Source organism: Carcharodon carcharias, chromosome 7 (assembly GCF_017639515.1).
Source record: "Carcharodon carcharias isolate sCarCar2 chromosome 7, sCarCar2.pri, whole genome shotgun sequence".
NCBI classification, from domain to species: Eukaryota; Metazoa; Chordata; class Chondrichthyes; order Lamniformes; family Lamnidae; genus Carcharodon; species Carcharodon carcharias.
In genome coordinates this window covers 117,147,878-117,160,064 of record NC_054473.1, presented here as the reverse complement: position 1 = coordinate 117,160,064, position 12,187 = coordinate 117,147,878, and the positions used below count along the sequence as shown (strand labels likewise).

The 12,187-nt window shown below is 40.6% G+C and overlaps 1 long non-coding RNA gene across 1 annotated transcript; it reads left to right on the top strand.

The window, feature by feature from the left end:
• The first annotated feature begins 1,220 nt into the window (after positions 1-1,220).
• Positions 1,221-11,885, top strand: LOC121279675. Its single transcript, XR_005943468.1, has 3 exons — positions 1,221-1,300; positions 7,197-7,225; positions 11,845-11,885. It is a non-coding gene; the product is annotated as an uncharacterized LOC121279675 (long non-coding RNA).
• Positions 11,886-12,187: the final 302 nt, after the last annotated feature.

Genomic DNA, 12,187 nt, shown 5'->3' with positions numbered 1-12,187 from the left:
TCATTTATCTCAACTGACATTACTGAAACAGATGAAGTAGTCACTTATTTCACTGGTGTTTGTGGGACCTCGCTGTATACAAATTGGCTGCATGTTTCTAACATTATTACAGTGACTACACTTTAAAATGTACTAAACTGGCTGTAAAGCACTTCAGGATTGACCGAGGGTGTGACGGATGCTTATATAAATGCAAGTTTTTTCATTAACAGGATAGACAGAAACAAATGGATGCCATTAATCCTAATTATTCATGTGATTTCTATATAAAGAGTTAAAGATTCAACATTTGACTATTGTAATATGTACAAACTGAGATATTGTAGCAAGAGTTCAAGCAATAAATACATGTTTAAAGATCTACTCTCTTCAGCATTTCTAATTAAACTGTGTTCTTTACCAGAATATTTATAATTTCTTATTATTATGAAGTTGTTGCTGCATTTTTACAAATGTGTTTCCCTCAGTGTAACATTCTTTTATTGCTGCTTTATCTTGGACATATCTTTTTAAAGTTATGCTTGGGGAGCTTTATTTTGATCTAGACCAAGCCAAGTGCTGCGGTGAAGAATATTTTCTTTGTTAGAGCTTCAAACAATTCTGAATCCAATTAAGATCACACAAACACACAAAATAGGAGCTGGAGTAGACTACGCAGCCCATTGAACCTGTGCCACCATTCATTGTTATCATGGCTGATCCTGGGCTTCAACTCTACATGCCTAAGATGCAGAGTAAATGATTTTAACATCATCTTTATGAGAGCACCATTAATTATACCAATGGCATTTTTTCACTCCTATTAGCCAACGTTATGGATTATTTAATTGATATAACCTATTATTGCTAATCTGGACTGAATCGTGGACAGTTTTAGCCCACACTAAACAGGAACAAATTTGAGATTCTTGCACCCGTTACACCCCACGAAGAGTAATTTTATGGGTTTGACAGTCATGAATCAAATCCATTATGGCCCAAGAGCAGTAATTAGAATATTGGATGTGAAGGCTGGTGTTCTGTATTTGTGCAGGAAGCATAAATTCATAACATCACCCATATAGAGCCTTCAGAATGAGCTGGGCTTTCAGAGGTAAATTAAGAACCTGCTAACATACTGTACCATTGTTTTCCTTCTGAAAGTGAATGACTATGTTTTCATTTTGCATGTGTCTTGCAGAAAAAGACTCCAATCCCACTTTTCCTTGGTGGATCTACATCTGTGGAGCAATAGCTTTACTGCTTCTGATTATTGCACTGGTACTTTGTTGTGAATTTTGTTGTTGCAAAAAATCTAAAGGTAAGGAGGAGCCAGCTCACTACATTTATGATTGGATTTCTTGAGTTAATATTCATCAATTATACCAATACATAAATGATAACAGATTGATAAGATATGTGAACTAATTTATTAATCTGCAATAAGTAAACTTTAGGACAAAAAATACTACTTCAATTCTTAGATGATATTTTATCCAATTTACTTTTGAGCTCATCACGGTGAACAATGTTAATTTTGCAGATCAGAACACTTCCATTCTGGGCACTAAGAACTTCCAGACTAGGTATAGCAAATTTAAAGCAAGATAAAGCTCCTCCGACTCTACAGAAATGTGGTACAATTCAGAGGGTTGGATTTTGAATCACCCATGGGAGCAATATTAGGTGCGGGTGCACTTTGAATATAGTACTCCCAGCTGGTGTCTCAATCTTCCAATGCTTCAGGATTGTGTCTCAATTTTGAAAGTGATGGTGAGGGGGTGAGCAACCAGCAACCCACAGGCCTCCAATTAAGAAAATGAAAGAGGAGCAGGAGTGTACCATACAGCCCATTGAGCCTGCACTGCCATTGAATATGACTTGGCTGACCTTGGGCTTCAACTCTACTTTCCCACCTGTTCCCCCTATCCCTGGATTCCCTGAGAGACCAAAGATCTGTCTACCCAGCCTTAAATGTATTCAATGTTGGATCATCCACAGCCCTCTGGGGTAGAGAATTCCAAAGATTCACAACCATTTGAGTGAAATAATTTCTCCTCATCTCAGTCCTGGAAGCTGAATGTGCTCCTGGCTTCCTCCCCCTTCTGGCTCTCCCTTCCTCCTCAGGGGAGGTGCCTCCAGGGGATAGCACAACTCCCATTCCCAGGCTAAAGGAAAGCTTCCTGAAACCTGCAGGCCCCAAAAATGATCTTTACTGTAGAGTCCTGACCTGAAGCCTATTACTCCTGTCCAAGCAGCTGTGAAGTGTTTTGAAGTATTCCTGCTCACATAGGCAAGTGTCAGTAACTTTCACAATTAAATATCTAACACATACCACTCATGACCCTGCTCACCCCTTTTATCCTGCCAGTGCATGAGGTTTATACAAATGTCTCCTACCCGTTGAACCCATGTGATGTCCTGAAGATTGCACAGGCCCTGAAAAATTGCAGTCAATTGCTGCCTCAAGGGCCTTCACTAGCTGATTAATTAATGGTGGGTGCACATCCGAGAACATCGTGCGCCTGCTCATCTAAATATCGTGATGGCACGTTTCTAGGTCTTGGTGGTTGTTTCCTAATTTATGAGCAAAACATTTGATTATCAGCATTATTTTCTTAGTGTTTCACTTTTTCCCCTTTACTATTCAGGTTTCTTTGTACTCCCAACTCTTCCTGAACCAAGAATTCACCTGCTTCCCCAGCTCTAAAGGTTAATGCTCCATCCATTTAAAAACAAAATCAAATTTCTTGCAGATAGATTTTGAACCCCACTCAACATTTCCACATTAGCACACTGTGAAGATAATGCTGAGACAAGGATTGCACCACTAGAAAACTATGATACACCACAAGCTTACATTGAACTGTTGTATTGCTCTGCACATTGGTACAGCAACCTGTGCAAATTTTCATTTAAAATTCCTGACCAGATGCTGAACAGATTAATAAGCATAGGCTTCATGCACAATTGATGAAAAAGTTTTCTGACCAACAGAGTCTGGATAAGAAGCAGATTTGGAAATAAGGAGCACTGAGCAATTGAGGCCATATATTCCTAAATTCAAACTTAAAGCATAAGTCATAATATATTTTCTTTTTTTCTGTTAAAAAGTCATCCATCTAGAAACATCTGTACTATTACTGCACCAAAATTTAAAAAAAAATGTTGAGAAATGTATTTAGAGGCTATTATGTGATTTTATATGTTCAACTTCAGAAACATAAATCGACAGAATTGGTTACGTATACTGTTGTAAGTTCATAAGATAACCTCAACCCTCAAAAGATTAGTGTAATAAATTCTAAAAGTTACACTTTAAGACTTTAATATATTTATATGTACACCATCTATGGTCCTAGATTTAATTTTAGGGAACGAAGCCAGGCAAGAGGTAGAGGTATCAGTGGGGGAGCATTTTGCAGATAATGCTCATAATTCCGTTAGATTCAAGGTTGTTATGGAAAAGGACAAGGATGGGCCAGAAATAAGAGTTCTAAATTGGGGGAAGGCTGATTTTAATAAGATCAGATATGATTTGGACTGAGAGCAGCTACTTTTAGGTAAATCTGCGTCAGAGCAGTGGGACTCATTCAAGAAGGAAATAGGGAGAGTACAGGGCCAACATATTCCAATAAAGACAAAGAGTGGGGACCAACAAATCCAGGGATATACATGGTCGGATAAAGAGAAAAAGGGAGGCTTATGGCAGATACCAAGAGCTCAAAGCAGCGGAAGCCCTGGAGGAGTATAGAATGTGCAAGGGGGGAAACTTAAGAAGGAAATTAGGAGAGCTAAAAGGGGGCATGAAAAAAACATTGGCAGGTAAAATGAAGGAAAATCCAAAGTTATTTTACAAGTAGCTTAAGAGTAAGAGAATAATTAGGGAAAGAGTAATGCCCGTTAAGAACCATAGTGGTAATTTGTGTGTGGAGCCAGAAGACGGAGGTAGGGTTCAAAATGAATATGTTGTGTTGGTGTTCACAAGTGAGAGTGATGACATGGATTTGTAATGAGGCAGAAGGACTGTGATATAATTTTAAAAATTGGCAAAGAAAGGGAGGAGGTTCTTAGTGGTCTGGCAGGATTAAAAGTAGATAAATCTCCAGGCCTGGCTGAAATGTAATCCAGGCTGTTGAGTGAGGTAAGGAAGGCAATAGCAGGGGCGCTGGCAATAATTTTCAGTAGCTCTCTGGCCACAGGAGAGGTGCCAGAGGACTGGAGGACAGCCAATGTGGTACCGTTATTCAAGAAGGGAGGAAGGAAGAAAGGAACTACAGGACAGTCAGTCTAACCTCAGTGGTGGGGAAACTATTGGAAGCGATTCTGAGGGACAGAATTAATCTACAATTGGAGAGGCAGGGATTAATCAAGGACAGTCAGCATGGTTTTGTTAAGGGTAGATCATGTCTGACCAATTTGATTGAATTTTTCAAAGAGGTGAGCAGGTCTGTAGATGAGGGCAATGCATTTGACGTAGTCTACTTGGACTTCAGCAAGGCTTTTGATAAGGTCTGGCATGGGAGACTGATAACGAAGGTAAGAGCACATGGGATCCAAGGCCATTTGGCAAATTGTATCCAGAATTGGCTGATTGGCAGGAAGCAGAGGGTGTTGGTCGAGGGGTGTTTTTGTGACTGGATGCCTGTGTCCAGTGGGGTTCCATCAGTATTGGGTCCCTTGCTGTTTGTGGTATACATAAACGATTTAGGCTTTAATGTAGGAGGGTTGATCAATAAGTTTGCAGATGATACAAAAATTGGTGAGGTGGTAAATAGTGACGAGGACAGCCTTAGATTACAGGAGGATATAGACAGTGTGTGGCTGATCAGTGGCAAATGGAATATAATCCTGATAAGTGTGAGGTGATGCAATTGGGCAGGACAAAGAAGGCATAGGAATACATGATGAATGGTAGGACCCTGGGAAGCACTGAGGATCAGAGGGACCTTGGGCTACGTGTCCACCGGTCACTTAAGATAGCGGGACAGGTAGATAAGATGGTTAAGAAGGCATATGGGATACTTGCCTTTATTAGCCGAAGCATAGAATATAAGAGCAGGGAGGTTATGCTGGAGCTGTAGAAAACGCTGGTTAGGCCACAGCAAGAGTATTACATGCAGTTCTGGAATCCGCATTATAGGAAAGATGTGATTGCATTAGAGAGAGTGCAGAGGAGATTTACCAGGATGTTGCCTGGGCTGAAGAGTTTTAGTGATGAGGAGAGATTGGATAGACTGGGGTTATTTTCCCTGGAGCAGAGAAGATTGAGGGGGGACATGATTGAGGTGTATAAAATTATGAGGGGCATAGGTAAGGTAGATAGGATGGAACTTTTCCCCTTGGTGGAGGGATCAATAACCAGGGGGCATAGATTTAAGGTAAGGGGCAGGAGGCTTAGAGGGGATGTGAAGAAAAATTTTTTCACCCAGAGGGCGGTGGGAATCTGGAACTCACTGCCTGAAAGGGTGGTAGAGGCAGAAACCGTCATAACATTTAGGAAGTATTTGGGTGTGCACTTGCGATGCCATGGCATAGAAGACTATGGGCCTAGTGCTGGAAAATTGGATTAGAATAGTTAGATACTTGTTTGACTGGCGCAGACACGATGGGCCAAAGGGCCTTTTTCTGTGCTGTAGACCTCTATGACTCTGTACCATACAGTCTGTTGAGCCTGCACTGCCATTCGATATGACCTTGGCTGATCTTGGGCTTCACTCTACTTTCCCAGCTGCTCCCCCTATCCCTGGATTCCCTGGAAGACCAAAGATCTGTCTACCCAGCCTTAAATGGATTCAATGTTGGATCGTCCACAGCCCTCTGGGTAGAGAATTCCAAAGATTCACAACCATTGGAGTGAAATAATTTCTCCAAATCTCAGTCCTAAATGATCAGCCTCTTGTCCTGAGACTGTGCTGCTCGTGTTTTAGATTTCCTGACCAGTGGGAAAAATATCTCTCAGCATCTGCCCTATCAAGCCTCCTTCAGTTTCTTGTATGTTTCAATGATTTGCCTCTCATTCTTCTAAACTCCAGGGAATATAAGCCCAATTTACTCAATCCCATATCATAGGACAACCCTTCATCCCAGGGGCTAATCTAGTGAACCTTCTCGGTAGTGCCTTTAATGCAAGCCGATCCTTCCTTCAATATGGAGATCAAAACTGCACACAGTGTTCCAGTTTTGGTCTCGCCAAAGAACTATACAATTGTAGCAAGACTTCTTTATTCCAATACTCCAATCACCTTTCAATGAAGGCCAATATGCCATTTGCCTTCCTAAATGCTTGCTGTACCTGCATGCTAATTTTCCACATTCCTTGTACAAGCACACCCAGGTCTCTCTGAACATCAATATTTACAAGTTTCATATCTTTCAAAGAATATCCTGCTTTCCTATTCTTACGACCAAACTTCTGGACATTATATTCCATCAGCCACCTTGTTGCTTACTCACTTTACCTGTCTTTCTCTCTTTGTAGCTTCTCGGTTTAATTACCTTCTTGCCTGGCTTTGCAGCATCGGTGAACTTAGATACGTTATTAATAACTGAGATGAAGAGAATATAGATTATAAAAAGCTGAGGGCCCAGCACTGATCCTTGTGGTACTCATGAGTCAGTCTGCTAACTTGAAAATGACCCATTTATACCCATTCTTTGCTTCATGTCCATTAACCAATCCTTTATCCATTGCCATGTATTGCCCGAGACCCCATGAACCCTTGCCTATTAACATTTGTGTGGCACCTTATTAAATGCCTTTTGGAAATCCAAGTATATGACATATACTGGTTCCCCTTCATTTACCATCCTAGTTACATACTCAAAAACTTTGATAAATTTGTTAAATCAGATTTCCCTTTCGTAAAACCACGTTGACTTGCTCTAAGTACACTACACTTTGCTAAGTGCATTGCTAAAATTCCCTTACAGTAGATCCAAATAATAGATTAGCTGTGACCTGGTAGAGGTCACAGGTTTGGAGGTGCTGTGGAAGGATCCTTGGTGAGTTCCTACAGTGCATCTTGTAGATGGTACATGCTGCTACCACTGTGTGTTGGTGGTGGAGGGAATGAATGTTGAATGTTGTGGATGAGGTGCCAATGAAACAGATTGCTTTGTCCTGGATGGCGTTGAGTTTCTTGAGTGTTGTTGAAGTCATACTTCTCCAGGCAAGTGGAGGGTATTCCATCATAGTCCTGACTTGTGTCTTGTAGATGATGGACAGGCTATGGAGAGACAAGAGGTAAGTTACTCACCACAGAATTCTCTTTCTCTGACCTGCTGTTGTAACCACAGTATTTATATGGCTCATCTAGTTCAGTTTCTGGTCAGTGATAACTTCCAGGATGTTGATAGTGACTAGCAGGCTGATCAAGACTTAGCATTGGCCAAACCTGCCAAATTGCTACTAACCTTTCTGCAGGCCCTGGTACACATACCTGGCAATGATTATGTGAGCCAATCTTTTTAAGGTCTTGGCTAGGCAGACGCAGAGCTGTACCATCATCTACAAATACATTCAGCTTGAAACAGCAACACACAAGGATAATAATAGTCAGTTGTTCCTCAAAACCTGGCTGAACCTCTTTGCAGAGCTGTTTGCAATGCTAGTCTATGGAAAGATGGTACCAAAGAGTGGTACAGAGGGCAACTACCTCTTCAGTATCTCAAGCAGCATCACCACAAGTTACACTAACATCAGACAGTAGAATATTATTTAAATGGAGAGTAGCTGCAGAACTTTGCTGTACAGGGGGATCTGAATGTCCTTGTCCAAGAAGAAACAAAAGTTAGCATGCTGGTACAGCAAGTAATTAGAAAGGCGAATTCAGTGTTGGCCTTTATTGCAAGGGAGATGGAGATACTGCAATTGAACAGGGCATTGGTGAGCCCACACCTACAATACTGTGTACATTTTTGGTTTTCTCACTTAAGGAGGGATATACGTGCAGTGGAGATGGTTCAGAGAAAGTTCACTAGCTTTATTCCTGGAATGAAAGGGATGAAGGTGTAGTCTTATGAGGAACATTTGAGCAGTTTGGGACTTTAGTCATTGGAGTTTAGAAGAATGAAAGGTGGTCATAGATGCGGAGAGGATGTTTTCTCTTGTTGGGGAACCTAGAACTAGGGGGCACAATTTAAAAGCAATTGGTCTCCCAATTAAGATGGAGCTGAGGTGGAACTTCTTCTGCCAGACGGTGGTTAATCTTTGGAATTCAGTATTCCAGAGGGCAGTGAAGACTGGGCCACTGAATACATTTAAGGCTCAGTTAGACAGATTTTTGATTTACCAGGCAGCCAAAGATTATTGGGGGCAAGCAGGAAAGTGGAGTTAAAACCATGGCCAGATCAACCATGATCTTATAGAATGGCAGAGCAGGCTCGACGGGCCAAATGACCGACTCCTTTTTCTTATGAGATTGGGTGTTTATTACTCCACCTTTGTTCTACAGACTCATACGTAGACCTAGGATTTCATTTCCCTTTTGTTTTGCAGTGTGTTTTTAAATCCCTTTTCCCTACAGCCTTGGCAAAGATTGCTAAGTGCCTGAAATGGCTTTTGAACTATCTCAAGACTTTCTGAATTGTTGTTGCCTATTGTGACACTGCCTTTAATTGTTCCCAACCCCTTAACTCTGAGTTGCATTCAATTTTTCACTCCCACCATTACTGTCCTTTTTAGACCTCTGTATTTTCTTGTGATTAATTATGCAAATTAGTTTACAACAGAGCATTCAGTGCGACCAAAAATTTGGTTGTTTCAACCGTTTAGAAACATTTTTTATGTTGCTTCCAAAGTATCCAACAAATCTAACCGCTGACCTTTTGTTCAATATTTAGACCTTCATCCACTGGATTATTATCTACATTCTCCGCTGAAACTTTACATTACACCACTAAAAGTTGCCTCCAGAAAGATTAATATCCACTTTAAGACAACACGTTTTCAATTATTTTCAAGGTTTAAATCCTGCTATATCAAAAAAGGCTTTCTTGTGACCATTCTTATCTCTTAGTTCATCCTTTGCTCCCTTCTTGTCTCCAAATTCTCTTTACCTTTTCTTGTCTATCTTTATTTTGAAGATAGCACAATGGTCATTTATCCATTGAATTTCCTCTCTTGTTTTGTCCAAGTTCAAAATAAGTCATCATAACAATGTACTTCCTCCCTGTAACCTCACTTTGCTGAAATGAAAACACATGGGACTGTCTCAGCCTCTAATTGTGAAACGCCCTACCCCTGGCAGTTTTCACTTCCTCTAAAAATCTACAGGGATTTGAAAGCCAAGCTTGACATTGACTAATTACGACTTCCTGAATCAGATTTTTTCCATTTTACTTTCTTCAGCCTTAGTTGGTCTGTAACTTAGTTTCCCCAATTTGTAATGAAATCTGTCTACTCTGAATATAGTGATAAATTATTATTTACATTCATTCAAATTATGAAAGAAGAATCACTTTAAGTGAGAATTTCTCTGAAGAGAGCAAAAACAGAAACCAAATCCCAAGTTTGTCAGTCATTGCAGCTATAAATTAATTTTCAGCCAACATCTGTACAACTCACAAACAATAGATGCTCCATGGGCCTTTGGCCCTTAGCTCAAAAGTCTCAATTTAATTAGGAAGTGCTGATCCAGTATTCGAGAGCTCTTTTTACATTTAATTTTTCTTCTGACTCTATTGCAACTTCCAAGATTTCTTTTTAGTGTTATGAAGGTTGCTGGATGAAGCAAGTATGGTATGTTATTACCTGTATTTCTCAGTCAGAAGGATTAATATTCTATTGTATTTCAGCGGTACACTGTTGAAGCCTTAAACTAGGCACTGCCATAATAAGTTTCGGGTGGGGTGAATTTCTACATATTTTCTCCCACGTGTAGCTGAAGCTTCCACTGCAATACCACGGAAAAGCTAGTAAGAAGGCATTTACAAAGTTGTTCCAGGGTTCCCGTTGCTCTTCTGCTGAAGTTACAGTGGATGAGTAAGAGAACATATTTGATGCTTTACAAACTGGGAGGCCACTCTCATTTGTCGTTTTGATGACATTAGCTGGCAAGTTCTCAATGAACTAGCCCACACAGGGAGACCACATTTCGATTGTCATCAAGATGCCCCTGGTATTGATGTCCCTCAGGGCTCAAGTGAATCTGGACTGGGCATGGATGATGCAGTTACCTGCTCTGAAAGTGGACTAGAAGGGGTGACCCAAAGGGCAATTGTGGCTGTTCATCGCAGAGCATGGAACACATCACATCAACCTGCTCACTGAGGCCTGTTCACCATCTTGCATTTCAGGAGGCTATTGAATGGATAACCAAGCTAGCCATCACATGACAAACTTTTCCCATCAAACAAAAGTAGTTGTGGTAGTGGAGAACCTGAGGGAAAGTAACCCCATTTGTTTTCACTCACACTTATAGAAACCTTAATGATTTAAAATACATTAGAAACAAATTGTACAAACTTTTAAATGATAGGTTATTTTAAATATACATAATGTTACTTTTTTATCCTTTTTATGGCATGTGAGCACCATTGGCAAGGCCAGCATTTGTTTCCTGTCTGAGAGGTGGTGGTGAGCTGCCTTCTTGAACCACTGCAGCCTATCTGATGTAGGTACATGCACTGATAGGAAAGGAGTTCCAGGATCTTGACCCAACGACAATGAAGCAACAGCAATTTAGTTCAGGATGGTGTGCAGCTTGGAGGGGAACTTCCAGGTGGCGGTGTTCTCATGCCTCTGCTGCCCTTGTCCTTATAGCTTAAAGAACTTGTGGGTTTGGAAGGTGTTGTCGAGTTTCTGCAGTGCATCTTGTAAATGGTACACACTGCTGCCAGTGTGTGTTGGTGCTGGAGGGAGTGAATGGTTAAGGCAGTGGATGGGAACCAATCAAGTGGGCTGCTTTTTCCTGCATGGTGTTGAGTTCCTGATCAAAGATGGAGCTGCAATCATCCAGGCAAGTGAAGAGTATTCCACCTTACTTATGATTTGTGCCTTGTAAATGGTGAACAGGCCTTGGGGATTCAGGAGGTGAGTTACTTTCCACAGACTTCCCAGTTTCTGACCTGTTCTTATAGCCATAGTATTTATAGGGCAGGTCCAGTTCAATTTCTGGTCAATGGTAACCTCCAGGATGTTGATGGGAGGGCATTCAGCACTGCTAATGCTGTTGAATGTCAAAAGGATTTGGTTATATTTTCTCTTATTGGAGATGGTCATTGCCTGGCATTTGTGTGGCATCAATGTTACTTGCCACTTATCAGTCTACATCTGAATGTAAAATAAAAGTGTTTCTCCCTTTTAGAGCCTAAAGTGTTGATATCTGGTTTGTAGCTTAAGGTGCACATTGGCAAGATTTTCTGGTCCACAATATGCTTTCAGACTATTATGGTTTTACAGCAACTCTCCCGCAACACTATTTCAGCTTCATATTCTGTGTCCATTATCCTGCATTAGAAGGATTGATTCACTTGTTTAGGGCTTTATGACAAATTGGTTATCACATGTTGCACCACAGTTAACTAGAAAGAGACTTGAGAATCAGCCAACATCACTAAAACAGATAAACTGGTGACTATCTCATTGCTGTCCATGGGTAATGGTGTTGGAAAATTGATTGTTTCTTATGATACAGTGGTGACTATATTGCAAAATATACTTGTGGAGTGCTTTGGGATGTTATGAAAAGTACTACATAAATGCGTACCTTCTTAGAAAATGGATGCATTCAATAATTTGACAAACACAAAACTCCCTGGTCAACATGGTTCAAAATACCAATCCAGGCAATAAAGTTGCTGACATATCTGAGGTGTTCCGCCAACTGCTATCCCTGATATTTCTTGCTGTTTCTCTTGCAGGTCATGAAAACATCATTTGAATGAGGCAATGTGTTCGCTGCTCTGAGCCAAGAACACAAAATCTCAAATGCAAAAGACAAGGAGTAAGAGACCACATCACTCAGACACCATCTCAGAGGAATCCAAGCAGAGTAGAAAAAGTTAACTAAACTGCATCAAAGCGCAAGAAACACTATAAAAGAGACAGTGACCCCACGTGAGCCTGATAGTGGGGAAACAAATCTGAGAAGTATTTTATAAGAATCATAGGTTCCCTTTAAAGAACACCTCCATTGTATTCTTCATATGTGATTCAACAAGAGGATTCCAGCAAGACTCAAGGTCATAAAATTACTGCATTTAT